Source organism: Artibeus jamaicensis, unplaced genomic scaffold, assembly GCF_021234435.1.
Source record: "Artibeus jamaicensis isolate MK-2021 breed Jamaican fruit bat unplaced genomic scaffold, CSHL_Jam_final contig_415, whole genome shotgun sequence".
NCBI classification, from domain to species: Eukaryota; Metazoa; Chordata; class Mammalia; order Chiroptera; family Phyllostomidae; genus Artibeus; species Artibeus jamaicensis.
Genome location: NW_026521823.1, coordinates 36,274,483 through 36,290,502, shown reverse-complemented (window position 1 = coordinate 36,290,502; position 16,020 = coordinate 36,274,483). Strand labels below are relative to the sequence as shown.

Below are 16,020 nucleotides of genomic sequence, written 5' to 3'. Positions count from 1 at the left end.
CCCTGCAGATTGTGGGTCGATCCTATGGGAGAGTGATTTTTTTAAATCCTCACCTGAGGACATGTTTATTAATTTTAGAGAGAGAGGAAGGGAGAGAGAGAGAGAGAGAAATATCAATTAGTTGCCCTCTTGTATGTGCTTCAGGGACTGGGGATTGAACCCTCAGTCTAGGTAGGTGCCCTGACCTGATACTGAACCCACATCCTTTTTGGTGTGTGTGCAGGACAGCTCTCCAACCGGCGCAGCCACGCTGCCTGAGCTGGAGAGTCAGCTTCAAGGCAGGAAAGCAGCTGTGCCTCAGCAAGTCGTGTGCTTGTGGGCAAAGCATTTGTCTTTTTGGGCCTTGGTTTTTCAATTTGAAAATATAGGGATTGGGGCAAGTTCCTGCCAACTCTAATATGCTGAGACAGTGGTCCATTTAGAAAACCTAAGAATCAAAGACAAAAGGGAAGAACCACTAGCCAACAAATGACTGGATGAGAAGCTCCTCATTTTGGGAAAAGAAGCGGATGGAGAGGCCTCACCACTCGGTTGGATCTAAGAGGACCAGTTATGGCGGGCTCTCCCGAAAGCCCGCCACCTGTCCCGGGGCTGCCATTGGGATGCTGCAGGGAGCAACCAAGTGAAAACTGCTGGAATCCAAGTAAAAATTCAGGTTCCCTAGAGCCTTCTGAACATTATATGTAAATGTAATGAAGAAGGAAATATTTGCCTTCTGGGAATTCCTCCAGAACCGCCAGCTGCTTCCTTGCAAAGTCTCGTGGGCCACCTGGCCACTGGGCCCCTCCGCTGTCCCTGGGTCTGCCTTCCATGGCGGGGTGTGTTCTGAGGACAACGCCTTGGAGTTGGCAGTGTGAATGCATTTGCCTGTTTTTCCTACATCTCAGGGAATCAAAATTAAAAATAGTCCCCTGAACATGAACTATCATGTTCTTTAAAACAAAGCTTTAAATTTACTTAATTTCAGAAATGCCATCTTTAAGGCTACGGGTTCTCTTGTCTGGTGACATTAGTGATTCTGAACTCAGCTGCAACTCAGAAGTCCAGCTTTGTATGTTGGAGGTGGGATGCACATGTGTGCATTGGAAACAGCTCTGCGTGGTGGGAAACAATGTTAAAAACAAAGGTGAGAGAGGCAGAGAGAGCTGGAGGGGGGAGTTCACAGAGGGCACAAGTGGTCAACTCAGTAAAGACCATGCTGTATTTGTGATCTATGTGGACACACCCTTGTGGCGTGACTGGATTCTACCCGGCATAATTTCCCGTTAAAAAGCTGATGTAAAACAAAACTTGATACCTGTTTGAAAGAAGTAAAACCAACTCCTAATTTCTCCATCCTAACAGAGTTGTCGTTTTTCCATTTTATCTTCCAGTCCTCCGCATGCTCACCTTTTTTTTACATAGCTATAACCACAGTGTGACACTATTTTTAAAATACTGCCTTTTAATTTTCAGGTTTATAAAAAATATGTTAGACATTTCTGTAGTCTTCACAGTTTTGGCTTTTAATGATCACATAACATGACACCTTGTTCATGTACTACGCTGTTCTCAATCACTTTCCTGTTGTAGAAAATCAGGTTACTTCCGGATTTTGGCTTGGGGAGATAGTCTTGTAACAAAAACCCTGTGCCTATAGATGTTTGCTTCTGTGGAGTGAGTTCCTTTGTGTAAGTTCTCAGGAGCAGGACTGCTCGGGCAAAGCGGCAGAACACCTGTTGGCTCTTGCTACCTATTGCAATGGCAAGGAATTTAAAAATACTGTCGATGTATCTGTTTATGCACAGAAAATGGGTCTCATTATAGTCGTATCAGTCTCCCAAGTCCTGGATGGGGCTGAGTTCACCCCATTGTAAAGAATTTTAGTGACATTTTTGTTGGAAGGAAAATACAGGCAGATACAACTTTGAAGAAAGTTTTGGTCTGTTGTTGTAGGTAGAAGTCAAGGGAAGTAATACGATTTCCATAGGACTTTTAGGGGATTCTCACAACTGTTTCATCTCAGCCAAATAAAACTGTACATTTACAGATTCACTTGAATGGTTATTCTCTGCATTAAAGATCAATGTATTCCTCATGTTATTTTAAGCAAAGAGAAATGCCTACTTGCTGTGTGTCATTTGGAATCTAAAACCGAATCACATTTTTTGCTCACACTGGGCTGTCAAACATTTGTTGAATGAATGAATCTATAATTGTTCTGCTCATTGACTATTCTTAATATTTAATACTTAACTCTAGTGAAATTAATAAAAGGGTACAAGATCTTAACTTTACAAATCAAATTAAGGAGAATTGAAGTACAAGAAATATCACTGTTGCCCTGAGTGGCATGGCTCAGTCAATTGGGTGTCATCCTGCAAAGAGAAAGGTCATAGGTTCGATTCCCAGTCAGGGCACATGCCTGGGTTGCAGGCCAGGTCCCCGGGGTAGGGAGGTAATCAACCAATCACTGTTTCTCTCTCACACTGATGTTTCTCTCCCTCTCTTTCTCCTTCCCCTCTCTTCCTAAAAATAAATAAAATCTTTAAAAAAAGAAATACCACTTTTAAGAATAAAAAAAGAATATTATAGTCCTGATCAGTTTGCCACATACAATTCCTTACTCTTTATTATTATTAATTTAACAATTCAAATATAAACTAGTTAATATTCTATCAATGCAGGTTCCACAGCTGCCACTCGCTAAAAAATGTCAAGGGCTTTTTAACACCCTCAGGTTTGTATCTATTTTCACAGCCACTGTGTGTTCTGTCATTGGCATTGCTTTCCTGCGGAGTTGGAACTCTAAGTCGATGAAGAAAATAAGCTTGCAATGGGAATTTCAATTCCAAAATATAAACCCTTCCCATTTGTTTGCTTTGAAAAATGTGCACATTTTTAAAAAATCGCCTGCCTTAAATCTCACACTCTGGGATCATACATGCATTTTTATTTATAAAGGGAACTGTGGGTGGTATGGTATCATACCCTATCTCTAAAGGAAAGGACAGGTTTTAGATTGAACGGGGAATCCGTGCAGAGCAGCTGCCAAGGCCTGGGGAGGCCAGGGCCACCTCCGTCCCCCCGCCATGGCTGGCCCTGACTAGCCCTCCCCGCTGTCTCTGGGCCCACACGCCCACTCTTCCTGCTCCGCACTCCCCTGGTGCAATCCCCAGCTCTTTGGCATTTTATGACCGTGCCATGCTTTTGCAAAATACTCTTGCTCTTGCACAGGCTGTTCCTCCTACCCGGAAGGGCTTCCCCTGTGTGCTATCTGGAAAGTCCTGGATCATCTTTTACTACTAAGTGTAACGATCACTTTCACAGTGAACTCTTCCCTCACAGCCAGCACCCTTCTCCCCGACCTTGGCTGCTGTCCTGCCAAACAAGAAAGCAAGCAAATAAACCCGGCCTAGTCACACAAGAAGACCCACTTATTTCCTTCTCCTAGATTACTAGACACATTTCAAATGCTCTTTCAAATGTTGTATTGGATGTGTACCATTGTAGATGCTAGGAAAACAGTGGAGAACAGCACAGTGAGGTCTTCCTAGGGCTTCTGGCTTGATGGGGATAAACAGACAATGAGCAAAATACATTATTTATGTTGTATGTTTAAGATGGTAAGTGCTTATGGAGAAAGAAGAGCAGGAAGGGTGAGGAGGTGCCGGGGACAATGTATGTGAGTGTGTGGGCGAGGAAACGCTTACACACTGAAATAGGGTGGGGGGTGAAATGGTAACGGGAAAAATATAAAAGATTATAACTAACTAACTAACTAACTAATAAACAAGAGGACAAACAGTTTCATTAAAAAGGAACAAAAGATCTGAATAGATGCCTCACAAAGGTAAACAGAGGAAATGGCCAATAATCACCTAAAACTTCACCAGGAAGACACAAAATAGTCATCAGGAAAATGCAAACTAAAGTCACGATAAATACAGCGTCACATCCACTAGAAAGACTACAGTTTAAGAGAAAAATGTCATCATTCAATGCACGTGTCCATGTGAATAGAGCAGAGGATGCCCAGGTATTTGGTTGAGCATTATTTTTTAGTGTGTCTCTATGGGTGTTGAGATTAGCATTTGAATGGATGGACGCTGTGAATTGCCTTCCTCAATGGGGGTGGACATTGTCCAGTCTGGTGATGAGCTGAGCAGAACAAAAGACAGAGGAAGGAGGAATTCCCCCCTTTTTTTGGCCTCTTTGAGGACATCTGTCTTTGAGGACATCTCTGCTCTTTGAGGCCTTGGAGTGGAATTTACCGGATCAGCTCCCTTGGTTCTCAGGCCTCAGGATGCGCACCCCCACCTGCAGCTGGCAGATCATGGGATTTCTTAGCCTCCATAGTCACGTGAGCCAGTTCCTCACTATAAGTCTCTTTTATATCATATTGGTTCTGTTTTTCTGAAGAACCTTGAAACTAATGCAGCTGCCAACACCTATTTTGGATGAAGATACGAAGCAACTGGTAATTTCTCAGAAAATGAAATATTTTATGAACCATCAAACTACTCTAAGAATTTACCCAAGGCAAATGAAATATAAAAAAATATATATGTATATTTCACAAAAGCCATATACAAGGATGTTCATAGCAGCTTTATTCTTAATAGTCAAAACCTGAAAATAACCCAGATGTCTGTCTTCAGAAGAATGGATAAATAAGTTTTGTGATATATCTTTATAATGAAATACTACTCAACAATATAAAGAACACTTTTCTAATACATGTGGATAAATTTCAAAAACATTATGTTGAGTGAGAGGGGCCAGATACAATAAATATGTCCTGCATGATTCGGTTTCTGTGAGATTCTAGGAAAGCAGTCTGTAGGGACAGAGACTAGATCAGTGGTTGCCTGGGAGTGGGGAGGGGGTGCCCGTAGGGTGGGCGCAGCAGAGACGGCTCTGGCCTCGTGTCCTTAACTGCCCTAGTGAGCCAGAGCAGCTTGCTCCAGCTCCCTGCTCCTTGGTTTCTCCACACAGACAAGAGAACTGAACGAAGCCAGGTCCTACGTGCCCGCTGAACTTCATGGCCCCCGCCAGCACTGTCCTCTTGGCCTCGTCTGCATCCAGGCCCAGGGATGAGTAACAGAAATGAGTATGTTTACACTGAATTCGGAGAAATTAGCACAATTGCCACGAAGGGAATAATCATCTTGCTTTTTTTTTTTTTTTTTGCCATAGAAAATGACGACTTAACAGTAAAGTAGGCAAGAAAACTGAAAAAGTTTTTACTGTGGTAACAGAAGGTCCGTGATTTCACTAGGAAATAATGAGTAAAGGGTGTGGTAAATGGCAGAAGGAACTGAAAGTAAGGAAAGAAAAAGAAATGCAACATCCAACAGAACGAGGGCTCTTATCACCCTCCAAATTACTTTCCGGATATAAGTTGGGTAACTGTAAAAGTTAGACCCGTTTATTTTTCTAGTGAGGGATTGTTCACAAGCTGGAAGGTACTATTTATTACAGTCAAACAAATAGACTCCCAAAATGCATTTAATAACGGTATTTCCCTAGGCCCTTCTCTGAAGGAACATGCTGTCTCTTTCACAACAGTTCCCAGAAGAAGGTAGTGTGCTAATACATATCTCCTATACAGATTGGAAAACGGGCACGCGTTCCATGTTATTACCTTTCTCAAACACGAGACATTCTGAATTTGTAAGCACATCTGGCCTCATGGCTTTTGATGAGGGATCTCAGGCTAATAACTAACTCACTCATTATTATGAGGAGTAAGTGTAGGTAAATTTTCCCGGTAAATATTCATTTCTCTGTAATGGCTGGCTATAGAGAACTGGAAGGAACAATGAATTTTAATTGTTAAAATTAGTGAAGTGTCTCAGGAGATGCAAGATTAGAAAGATCCTGGTGACAAAACTATTCAAGGCAAAGGGAATCAACCAACTTAATTGTTTGACCATGAAGCGGTTATTCCAGGAATGCAAACCAAGCATGTGGCATTAGGTTTGGGCGTTATAGAAGAGACAAGACCAAAAGTTTGGTTGCAACTACAAATTGTGGACAGCTTGGATTATTTACATGCAATAAGAGGGAGAGGTTGGAGCTGGAAGTTGCTGAGATTTTGAGCATAAGTCACATCTAGCCCAGTTATGACTTGTGATTAGTGCTTCAATAACAAGGAGTAAGCTTGTCTAAAGCAATGAGTTCAGTATAGGAGGTGCAGGGTCCAAGATGGGTAGAGAACATCCAGTTGGAAATAAGGGCCTGGGCCTTGGGAGGTGAGTCAACTGGAGGCAGGTGGAGAGTCATTGCCTCACAAATTACAGTTGAAACTGCCCGAGTGGCTGAGCTCATCAGGGAAGAGCAGGTAGCGTGAGAACACATTACCGATATTAGTAACTCTTACAAAAATCTTCCCATGTGCTTGGGAGATCCTAGCTGATCGGGGAAAGAGCCCCGGATGAGAGTAAGCCATCTGAGAGTAATCTTGCCTGGGCTGCTGTAAGAAGCCTTTCGTTGACTTTCTGAAAAATACTGTGAGGTAGAAGAAAGGAGGGAGGAAGGGCAAGTCCTTGTTAAGGTCGGTGTTTTCAAGGTTTAGGCCAAAGAGGAACTACAAAGGGGAAGAAAGACCTTTTCTTTTCTTTTTTTTTAAGTTCCATCAAACCTCCAAAAGCCAACGTATCATCATCTAACAGAGATCCTGCCTCCAATATTCTTGGACTGAGATGAGGATTAGGATGCACCTGTCAGGAAGCATTAGGGTGCTTCCCAACCTACAGAGAGTTTGGGAAGTGCCAATGCACAGGACAGAAGTGCTGTTTAGTTGTAGACTGGCCTGGACTGAGCCCTTTCGGGAAGGCTCTGAGAGACCCAGGCTGGTGTTAAAGGACAGCAAAGCTTGAAGGGGCGGAGACGAGGGCAGGAAAGCCATGCAGGTCAGGTGGCCCTTGGTCTTGAAGGTCCAGTGTTTTCTCCTAACTCATATTTACACCCGAGGCATACCTGAAAGTCTCCCATGAACTCATGATATTTACAGCCTGTCTTCATTTTTACTCTGAATTTTCTGCTTCCTCCAAATGCTACTGGAGTATATTTAACTCTTCACCAGATTTGATAAAATGGTGGCACTTGATCTTCCTTCTAAACCTCAGCATATTCCAGCTTTTCTTTCCCTTTCCTATTTATTTAATTCCAAGATTCATTTACACGCCTGTGTTTTTTCAGTGTTCATTCTCTTAATGTCAACTAGTGTGGCTTCTTGCATTATTGGCATTATGCCTAGAGATTCTTAAAGAATGATTAATTCCCAATTACTTCTATACTTATGGACCTACCCCAAACTCAGGAGGAACGCTGAAGCAAGATCATGTTGCAGAATATAGTGGACATTTGCTGCTCCTTGGCTTCCCAGCACCCAGTCACCCTCCTGTTCTTGAGAGCTCCTTATTGTAACAGTGCCAAGTGGGAGGGGTCAGGGAAGACTGCCTTCTTCTTGCCCAGAGTAGTCATTGACCAAAGTTGGCCAACCATATTTTATTCTACAGTAGCGCATCTTGAGCAGAGTGACTCAAGGGCTGTTAAAATACAAATTGGAAGAGGGTTCATTTCAGCAGTGATGCTCTGGGACCATTGATGACTTCCCACCACTCGAACAATCCAGAGCCGCCTGGTTTGCCCTTCGTGAGTCTTGTTCTTCAGGCTCTTTTTCTATTTTCCGAGCCTTCTTACATCGTTCTAAATAGATTCTTTCTTAACTTGGAGTCAGTTCTATTGTTTGAAAAGTTTAAAAATAAAAACAAACAGATAGACATTCTCACTGACCTTACTAGAAAATTCAAAGTTTTCAATCTTTTGCCAAGGTTACCTTCAGAGATGTGGGAGACCAGAAGTGATAAGGATGGGTGGGAAAGTATAATTAAGAGATACTGTGACAAACAATGCTTTCTCGATTTTTCTTCCGATGAACTGAGTCACTGTCTGCACAGGTGCTGCCGGGAGAAAGCGGAGCCGCATGCTTGACAGGCAGCCTCACTGTGCGGGACCCCCTTCCACCCTCCCTCAGCTGGGGTCGCCTCCCCCAGCAGGTGGGTTGAAGAGGATGAGCCCAGGGGCGCCTGTGTTTCCTGGCCTCCTGGCTGAGTCTGGTCCTCCTTCCATCTTGAGAGTGAGCTCTGCAGCCGCGCTTTCTTAGCTCCTGCATTCAGACGTTGTGTCCGGCTGCCTGTGTTCCACGGTGTGCTCTTAAATGTGTAACTGGTTTTCTGAATGAAGGAAGGGAAAGAGAGAGGAAGGGAGGGAAGGGGGAAGAAGGACTTCTGATTTCTAGTATTTGCTGGCTTCTCGGTGTATGTACCGTTACCAGCATGACCTGTGTGGCCACCCAGTGACACCGCTGAATGCCAGGTTGGGAAAGATGCTCACAGCTCCCACATGTCCTTCCGTATGCCTGGCTGTGTCCTCTAACAGAGCGACATGGCCCTCCTCCCCAAGGGCCTGCTCCCCACGATTCTCTCTCCTTCAGATTTCCAGTAACCTCTCCCTGTTTTTGTCCTTTTGGGCTGAGCGGTAGTAACGGTTCCACTGCTCCTAGCTCTAGGCACTTGTGTGATAACAAGTGGCCTCCCTACTCCCTGCACACATCTTGGTAAATTGTCCTTTTATAAGAAAGTAAATTGCGCGTGCACACACACCACTTCTCAAATTATTTTAACTTGAGAGTGCTATCTTTGTCATATGGGCATGGTGGTAACCAGCCTCCAAGGTGGCCCCCTGAGCTCTCCCACCTGGTATTCATGTCCTTGACTAGTTCCCTCCCAGGAGAATATGACCACAGTAATGGTGTGTCACTTCTAGATCACACAAACTGTTATCATATCCCCTTTGGTCACTTGCAGCCTCTCTCTCTGTCTTTCTCTCTCTGTCTCCCCCCCACTATTCACAGAGATCCTGCCTCCAATATTCTTGCCTCCGTGTCAAGCATCACCCACGTGGTAAGGAACTGAGGACTGCCACCAACCATGTAAGAGAGACTGAAAGCCGGTCCCCCACCCCTTGTCAAAACTTAGAGGACTGGAGCACCTGCCAACAGCTTGTTTTCGGCCTCATGGGAGACTGAACCAGGACCACCCAGGTAAGCTGCTCTCAGATTCTTGACCTTTAAAGATAGTGTGCGAGACCAGCAATGTTTGTGGTTTGGGCTAATTTGTTACACAGCAACAGATGACTATCACAGGTGCCCTGCCCCATGCGGACCCTCTCTGTTGCCCTTCATGGCCAGGCAGTCACCTCTGAAGTACCTGTTCACTTCCTCCTTCCTCCAGGGCCACCGTCCTGGCCCAAGTGGGGACCACTGCAGTCATTTCCAAACTGATCTTTGATCAGTGGAAATTTGCTGATGACATTATCCTTACTAAAACCCTTCCCTGGCAACCTATCGCGCTTCGCATCAAGATAAAACATTTATGTGGCTCAAGTGACCTTGGATGAGGGTAACCCTTCTTAGTGCCGTGGTTCATCTTAGGCCTTTCTTGCTTACTCTTGCCCACCCTGCATGCTTGAACTTCACTGGTCACTTTCTAGCCTCCTGCTACCAAGGTTCTTCTCTGAATCAAGCGTTTTAGGAAGGCAGCTTAAAACACTCTTTTCCTGCAATATTCTCATACCTCCCACTCGGCGCCATCGTCTGCAGTCTCAGCTTCTCTGTCACCTGCTCGGAAGAGCTTGCCTGTCCCCACCAAGAGTGGGCCGAGTCCACCGTTATTTACCGTCCCAGCAACCTTCCTCAGTATTCACCCGATATCTACTTGGCGTCTAACATGGGCATTGTCTGAAAGTCAGGAATGGATCAGGGACTATCTCGTGCCATTCACTCACGGTGTCCATCACAATTTGAATTCAAATAAATGACTGATGTCTATCTCTAACAGGCGATTGTAAATGTCACATGGACAGAGACCATTATCTGCCTTTGTTCACCAGTGCCTGGCTCGGAGTAGACACCCAATTAACATTTGTCGAAGAAATGAAATAAATAAGCTTTGGAGTCAGGCAGACCTAAATTTGAACACTTGATCTAATAGTTACAAACAGGGTGACTTGGGGACAGGTTCATATTCACCGTGAATAACTACAGCACCTGCCTCACAGTGATCGGATCGTCTCAGATGGCGTGTGCGAGGTGCTCACAACAGTGTCTGGCACGTAATGAGCGCTTCTGCAAAGGAGGCAGTTGACTATTAGAAATGCATTTTCTATCACATTCCCGTCTCAGAGTTATCACTCTGAGACTGTCCGTTTATGGCAGGCTACATTTTCCCAGTTACAGCTTCCCCTCGCCTTCCCCAGAATCATCCCTGCGGTGCTGCTGCTCGGCTTGGCTGAATGTACTTGCTTCTGTTCCTTTAGGATTTCTTTGAAAAGGCAGCTTTTTTTTTTGTTTGCTATAAATTTTCCCACTTACAGGGAAGATTTTTAATATGCATGTACATTTGGAAAAAGAAGGAAAATGATACATACCCTCCAGGAGGATTCTGTCAAAAAATTAGCTGTAATAAATAGGAGTAGCTGTATCTCAAAGAACATAGTAGATATAAATCAAAGTGAAAAAAATTATGCAGTCACATGGCTCCAGCTCTTGATTATTCTGATTGGGATTATGGACAGCGGATCTTGGTGTCCACGTCTGCTGAAAGTACTAAATGCGCAGAAGAAATAACTTAAAACATACGCGTCAAAGTGCCAATGGCCAGGATAACATGCTCACCCCTAAACCTCAAGGAGACACTGGGTGTAAGCAAGCCCAGCAACCGGTTTCACAGTTTCAAATCCCTTCTTGAGTGGGTGCAAGGTCAAGCTTTATCTACCCAGTGACTCTTGTCTTCGAAGCTGAGCCTTGGCTACAACCCTAAGAACATCCCTACTTCAGCTGCAAAATCCTAGAGCCACAGCCTTGAATGGAACATTCTTGCTTTTATTTGTAGCACCTGCCAACTCTGGACTCTTTTTTAAAATATATTTTATTGATTACACCATTACAGTTGTCCTGTTTCCCCCCTTTTATTCCCCTCCGCCCTGCACACACCCTCCCACCCCTATTCCCTTCTTTCAGTTCATGCCCAAGGGTTGTACGTACAAGTTCTTAGGGCTGCAGGGCCTGCCACTCCTGAAATCTGCCCCCCACCCTGCAAGGGTAAGGGATTTGGAAACTTCCCTGGGATGGCTCATTTTCAGTGTTTTCTTGGGATCGGGAGGCATTACAATCGTTCTGACCAGTGAGGAGAGAAGTGCTTGGCAGCCTTGGAAGTTATCTCTCTGTGATAAGGAGCAGAGGAAGAGCGACACACTCCCCCAAGCCCAGCTGACCTTGACACCTCGGTGCCGGTGCTCATTCACCCCTCGGACATGTTTCCTCAGCTATGAAAGACAGCCTCTTCTCTCCCCAGACACCCAAAGCCTGCGCCTGCCAAGGCCACAGAACCCTGCCCTGGGAAACTGTCCAACACTGCAGGGACAGACCAGGTTCTAGAGACTTAACCAGTCTCCCCACGCCCCCTCTTCACCCAGAGTTGCAGGAGTTTCCCTGTAGACTTCTTATCACTAAGCTGTCCCCACTGAAAAAAGACTGCTGCTACCTCTGAGTTCGTCTGCTTCCATGGGACCCCAGGATGGATTCGGCTAGATGGCTGGCGCTGGCCAGCCTTCTCCTGGTGGGCCTCTTTGCCCTAGTGAAGACAGTGCAAGATCCAACTCTGAATGCCAAGAAGCTGCCAAGAAGTTGGGCTACCGACAACGGGTGGCCACTGGCCTCCGGGTCAGCACTGAGTGTTCCGGCTGCTCCGAGAGCAGGGCTGTTTTGTGCGGGACAGCACTAGCCAAGCCTGCCAGCTGTGCCCATCAGGAGCAGATCACCTGTCTGGATGCTTCCCTCTTCCCACCCTGGGGGTGGGGCATGGGGGCGGGGTCTCACTTCCTTCATGCCTAGCACAGATCATCATCTTTAACAGAAAGGGTGGCAATGTTTTAGGGCTGTGGGTGGCTTAGTTTAATGACCAAAGGTCCCTTTGAATTAATTGCACAGCAGGGTCTGGATGTGAGCCCAAACACTATGCAGAATTATGGCTGAAATTAAATTTTGCTATTGATTTTAAGGAATGAAGGATGGGGGTGGGCGACAGCCGAGTTGCTGGTCATTGTTCTAATCAACATGTACTGCTTACATTAGGGCTTTGCTGACTCAGCAGTCAGGGTTCTAACAGAAACCGAAACCCCGGAGTTAGGATAACTCAGGAAGGCTCATAAGAGGGTAAGTACAAAAGCGAGGGTGGGTTTTGGGACCATGAGGCGCAGGAAGACAAGGAAGATACAGCAGCAGCTGAGCAGGTCCCACCTGGGGGCCAGAGAGACAGGTGAGGGAAAGTCACAGAGGCCAGAAAGAGAGAACCATGCAGAGTGAGTCCTTCCACAGGGGCGAGGAGTGAGCTGTGGATAAGGGTCACAGCACACCCGAGGCAACCCCTGCCCCCTCCTTTGAGTTCCCTGCCCATCTCACCTTTGACCAAACCCATCCTGAGGCCAAGGGGTGGAGCTGCCTGGAGGGCAGCCTCTGGAAGCAGAATGAGAAGGCAGCGGCTTGGGAATGTGGAAGAGCCAGTGTAAATTACCCGCAGCCCCTGGATTCCAAAGCTTAGCAGGATCTCCTCCCCCTTGCCCCTCTGATGAACCATCCATAGCTCTTCTTCTCCAGCTCGTTCTTCACTGTGGCCACCTACCAAGACCGCACCTTCCCAAGGCTCCCTGTCTTGCATTCACAGACTTACCTGTCACCACCCCACGTGATTCCTGAGAACGGGCTCCTAGCTCTGACCTAATCCATCTGCCTGATGGATGACTTGACCCAGATGGTTCCTGGTACTACGAGATAAACAGATCCCACACCAACCCCACCTCCCACGTCCTCAGTTCTGACGGGCTGCTCCTCCTCCTGACTGATACTACTTCTGGTGACAGCACCATCACCCCTGATCACTGAGCGTTGCAGGCTGAGGCATGTGCTCCTATGCCTTTGCCTTCTTTTCCTTGCCCTCCATCGGTTGCAGAGTCCTGTGCCCTTTCTTTCCAGGTGCATCCAATGTCGGGACTGTCCCCAGGGGCCTTTACCTGGACTGCGGTGATAAATTCCTAACAGCCACCCTGGATCCAATCCAGTCCAATGCACACATACCTGTGTTTATTGCACCAAGTCCTCTCACTGAAACAGCCGTAGTTTTCAAGGAGGCCTCGAACCTCCTTGAAACAGGACATTTGAGGGGAGGGAACACTTTATAAGGTCAACCTGCCCAAGCAGGGCACACAGCACTTCCCCCTCCTTCTGCGTTTGTCAGTCTGGGGCCCAGAGAAACCCCGGGTCCACACAACCTGCCTGCACACCCAGGGCTCTATAAAAAGCCTCTGATGACTCTGCCTGACTTTCCCAGTTAGCAGAGCCCGGAACACAGGGTGTTCCCAGGTCAACTTTTCAGGCCTTTGTCCCGAGACAGCGCTATCTCCAGGCTCTTCTTCACCTCAAGTCAATGTTCTGGAGGACGACAGCTCGTGAATGTCCTCGGTAGTGTCCTTGCACAGAGTTTCCGTTGCCTGAGTTGGTCTTCTCTCTGTCCCACACTCCCCAAGCTCTACCTGTGAAACACCTGTTGCCTTTCAGAGCAGGTGCCATGGCACCTGCCGCTTCCTTGAAATCGCTTTGATCAAGTCCTCTACAAAGCCTTTTTGGACTCACCCCAACCAAACGCCATCTCTTTCCTTTAAGTCTCTAAAAAACAAAATAAAGCAAAACAAACAAACAAGCAAACAAACAAACAAACAAACACCTTTCAGCACTGTTATTTTACCCCGGTCTGTCCAGTACTTGTATTACCCTGCTCATGGTTATTTATATACTTGTCTTAACCCCTTATTGCTTTATGTGCTCCTTTTTTCTTTTTAAAGTATGTTTTATTGATTATACTATTACGGTGTTCCCAATTTTCCCCACTTTACTCCCCCTGCCCTGCACCCCCAACCCTCTAGCATCCGCCACCCTAAGTTCATGTCCATGGGTTGTACATGAATGGTTCTTTGAATTCTGTTTTCTAGATCATTTTTGACCTCTCCCTGTCTATTTTGTGCCTACTAATTATGCTTCTTCTTCCCTGTACCTTTTCCCCCTTCCCCCTCCCCACTGAAATTCCTCCATGTAATGTTCATTTCTCTGATTCTGTTCCTGTTCTATTGTTTGCTGAGTTTTTGTTTTTCTTTTTTTATTTGTTGATAATTGTGAGTCTGTTGTCATTTTACTGTTCATAGTTTTTGATCTTCAATTTCTTAGATTAGTCCCTTTAACATTTCATTTAATAAAGGCTTGGTAATGATGAACTCCTTTAACTTGACCTTATCTGCTTAGCACTTTATCTGCCCTTCCATTCTAAATGATAGCTTAATCTTGCATGTAGGTCCTTGCTTTTCATTATTTCAAATACTTCTTTCTAGGCCCTCTTGCCTACACAATTTCTTTTGAGAAATCAGCTGACAGTCTTATGGGAAGTCCATTGTAGGTAACTGTCTCCTTATCTCTTAATGCCTTTAGGATTCTCTCCTTATCTTTAATCTTGGGTAATGCAATTATGATGTGCCTTGGTGAGTTCCTCCTTGAGTCCAACTTCTTTGGGACTCTGGGCTTCCTGGACTCCCTGGAAGTCTATTTCCTTTGCCAGACTGGGGAAGTTCTCCTTCATTATTTTTTTCAAATAACTGTCCAGTTTCTTGCTGTTCCTCTTCTCCTTCTGGCACTCCTATGATTCGGATCTAGAAGAGTCAAATGGATACAGACAGAAAGCAGAAGAGTGGTCACCAGGGCTGGAAGGAGGGAGTTGGTGTTTCATGTGAATGGTGTTTGAGTCTGGGCTGATGGGAAAGTTGTGGCAAGGGAGAATGGGGTCAGGTGTACAGCAATGAGAATGTACTTAATGCCACGGAATCGTGTCCTTAAGAATGGTTAAAACAGCACCTTTTATGTTATGTATATTTTATCTTAGTTAAAAATTACCCCAAAATTGAGAGACAGAAATAGAATATATTCATCAGTCTTGGCATTATTGCAGAATATAGAAAATCTACATAGTGTATGCGGTACTCAGAGTGAGTCTCCAGACACCTAATGATGAAGGAATTCTCCACTTCAGTCTAGGGAATTTCCTAAGTGCTGGCCTCAGGCTGAACTACATACCAGAAAAACCCGAACAGCGCTAATCGGTGGGCGTCCCCTCGGCTTTTAGATAGTTGTTTCTTTTAGAAACAGGTAAGTTGCTTCTTACTCAGCACAGTGGTCTCTGAATACCCAGTTCTAATCTTCCACCAGAGGTGAGGGAAGAACGTCCGGAGCAGAGCTCAGGACCGGCCAGCATATCCTTGTGCTGGCCTAGCACCGGCTCTGAGGGCTGCGAGAGCCCTGAGCTGTCCCGCAGAAGAAAAGTCAGGCACAGGAGCTCTGACCGGGGCAGCCTTCCGCAGTCACTGCCCTAATGTAAGGGAATAATTTGGAGATCACAACTTGGAGACAAGGCTGGCAGCTCCCAGGGAAAGTATAGATTAGGTCCCTACATTTAGCTTGTCCTGATTGGCTCCCTACATTTAGCTTGTCCTTCAGACCTAAGCTATTTCTGAAAAAGTCTTATTGTTAGACAATTGACAGGCTTTCCTATCACCTGCTATATATTAGTTTGACTCTCATAACACAGAACAATGTTAGAGTGTGTGTAGGCAGTTAAAGGCCACGGTGGCAGCTTCACGATGTCCAGCACCCAGGCTTCTGCTGCCTTTTTGCCCTTCTAACGTAGGATGTGGTCCTCATCATCAGCACCCAAGGTGTCTAATTACATTCAGCAGTAACACGGAGAAAAGGGAGTGGGATGCATGCTCTTTGCCTTCAAAGTCACAACCCCAAAGTTGCATATGTTGCTCTGCTTCCATCCCACGACCAGGGAACATTCCGATACAAGGGAGGCTGGGCGACGGAATCGATTCCAT

The 16,020-nt window shown here is 45.7% G+C and overlaps 1 long non-coding RNA gene across 1 annotated transcript in view; it reads left to right on the top strand.

The window, feature by feature from the left end:
- The window catches only part of LOC119039691 (uncharacterized), a 48,284-nt gene extending 34,398 nt beyond the window's left edge, over positions 1 to 13,886 (top strand). Inside the window, exons 6-7 of the long non-coding RNA XR_005080657.2 lie at positions 8,903 to 9,091; positions 12,182 to 13,886. This is a non-coding gene — a long non-coding RNA (uncharacterized LOC119039691). The remainder of the gene's footprint in view (positions 1 to 8,902; positions 9,092 to 12,181) is intronic.
- Positions 13,887 to 16,020: the final 2,134 nt, after the last annotated feature.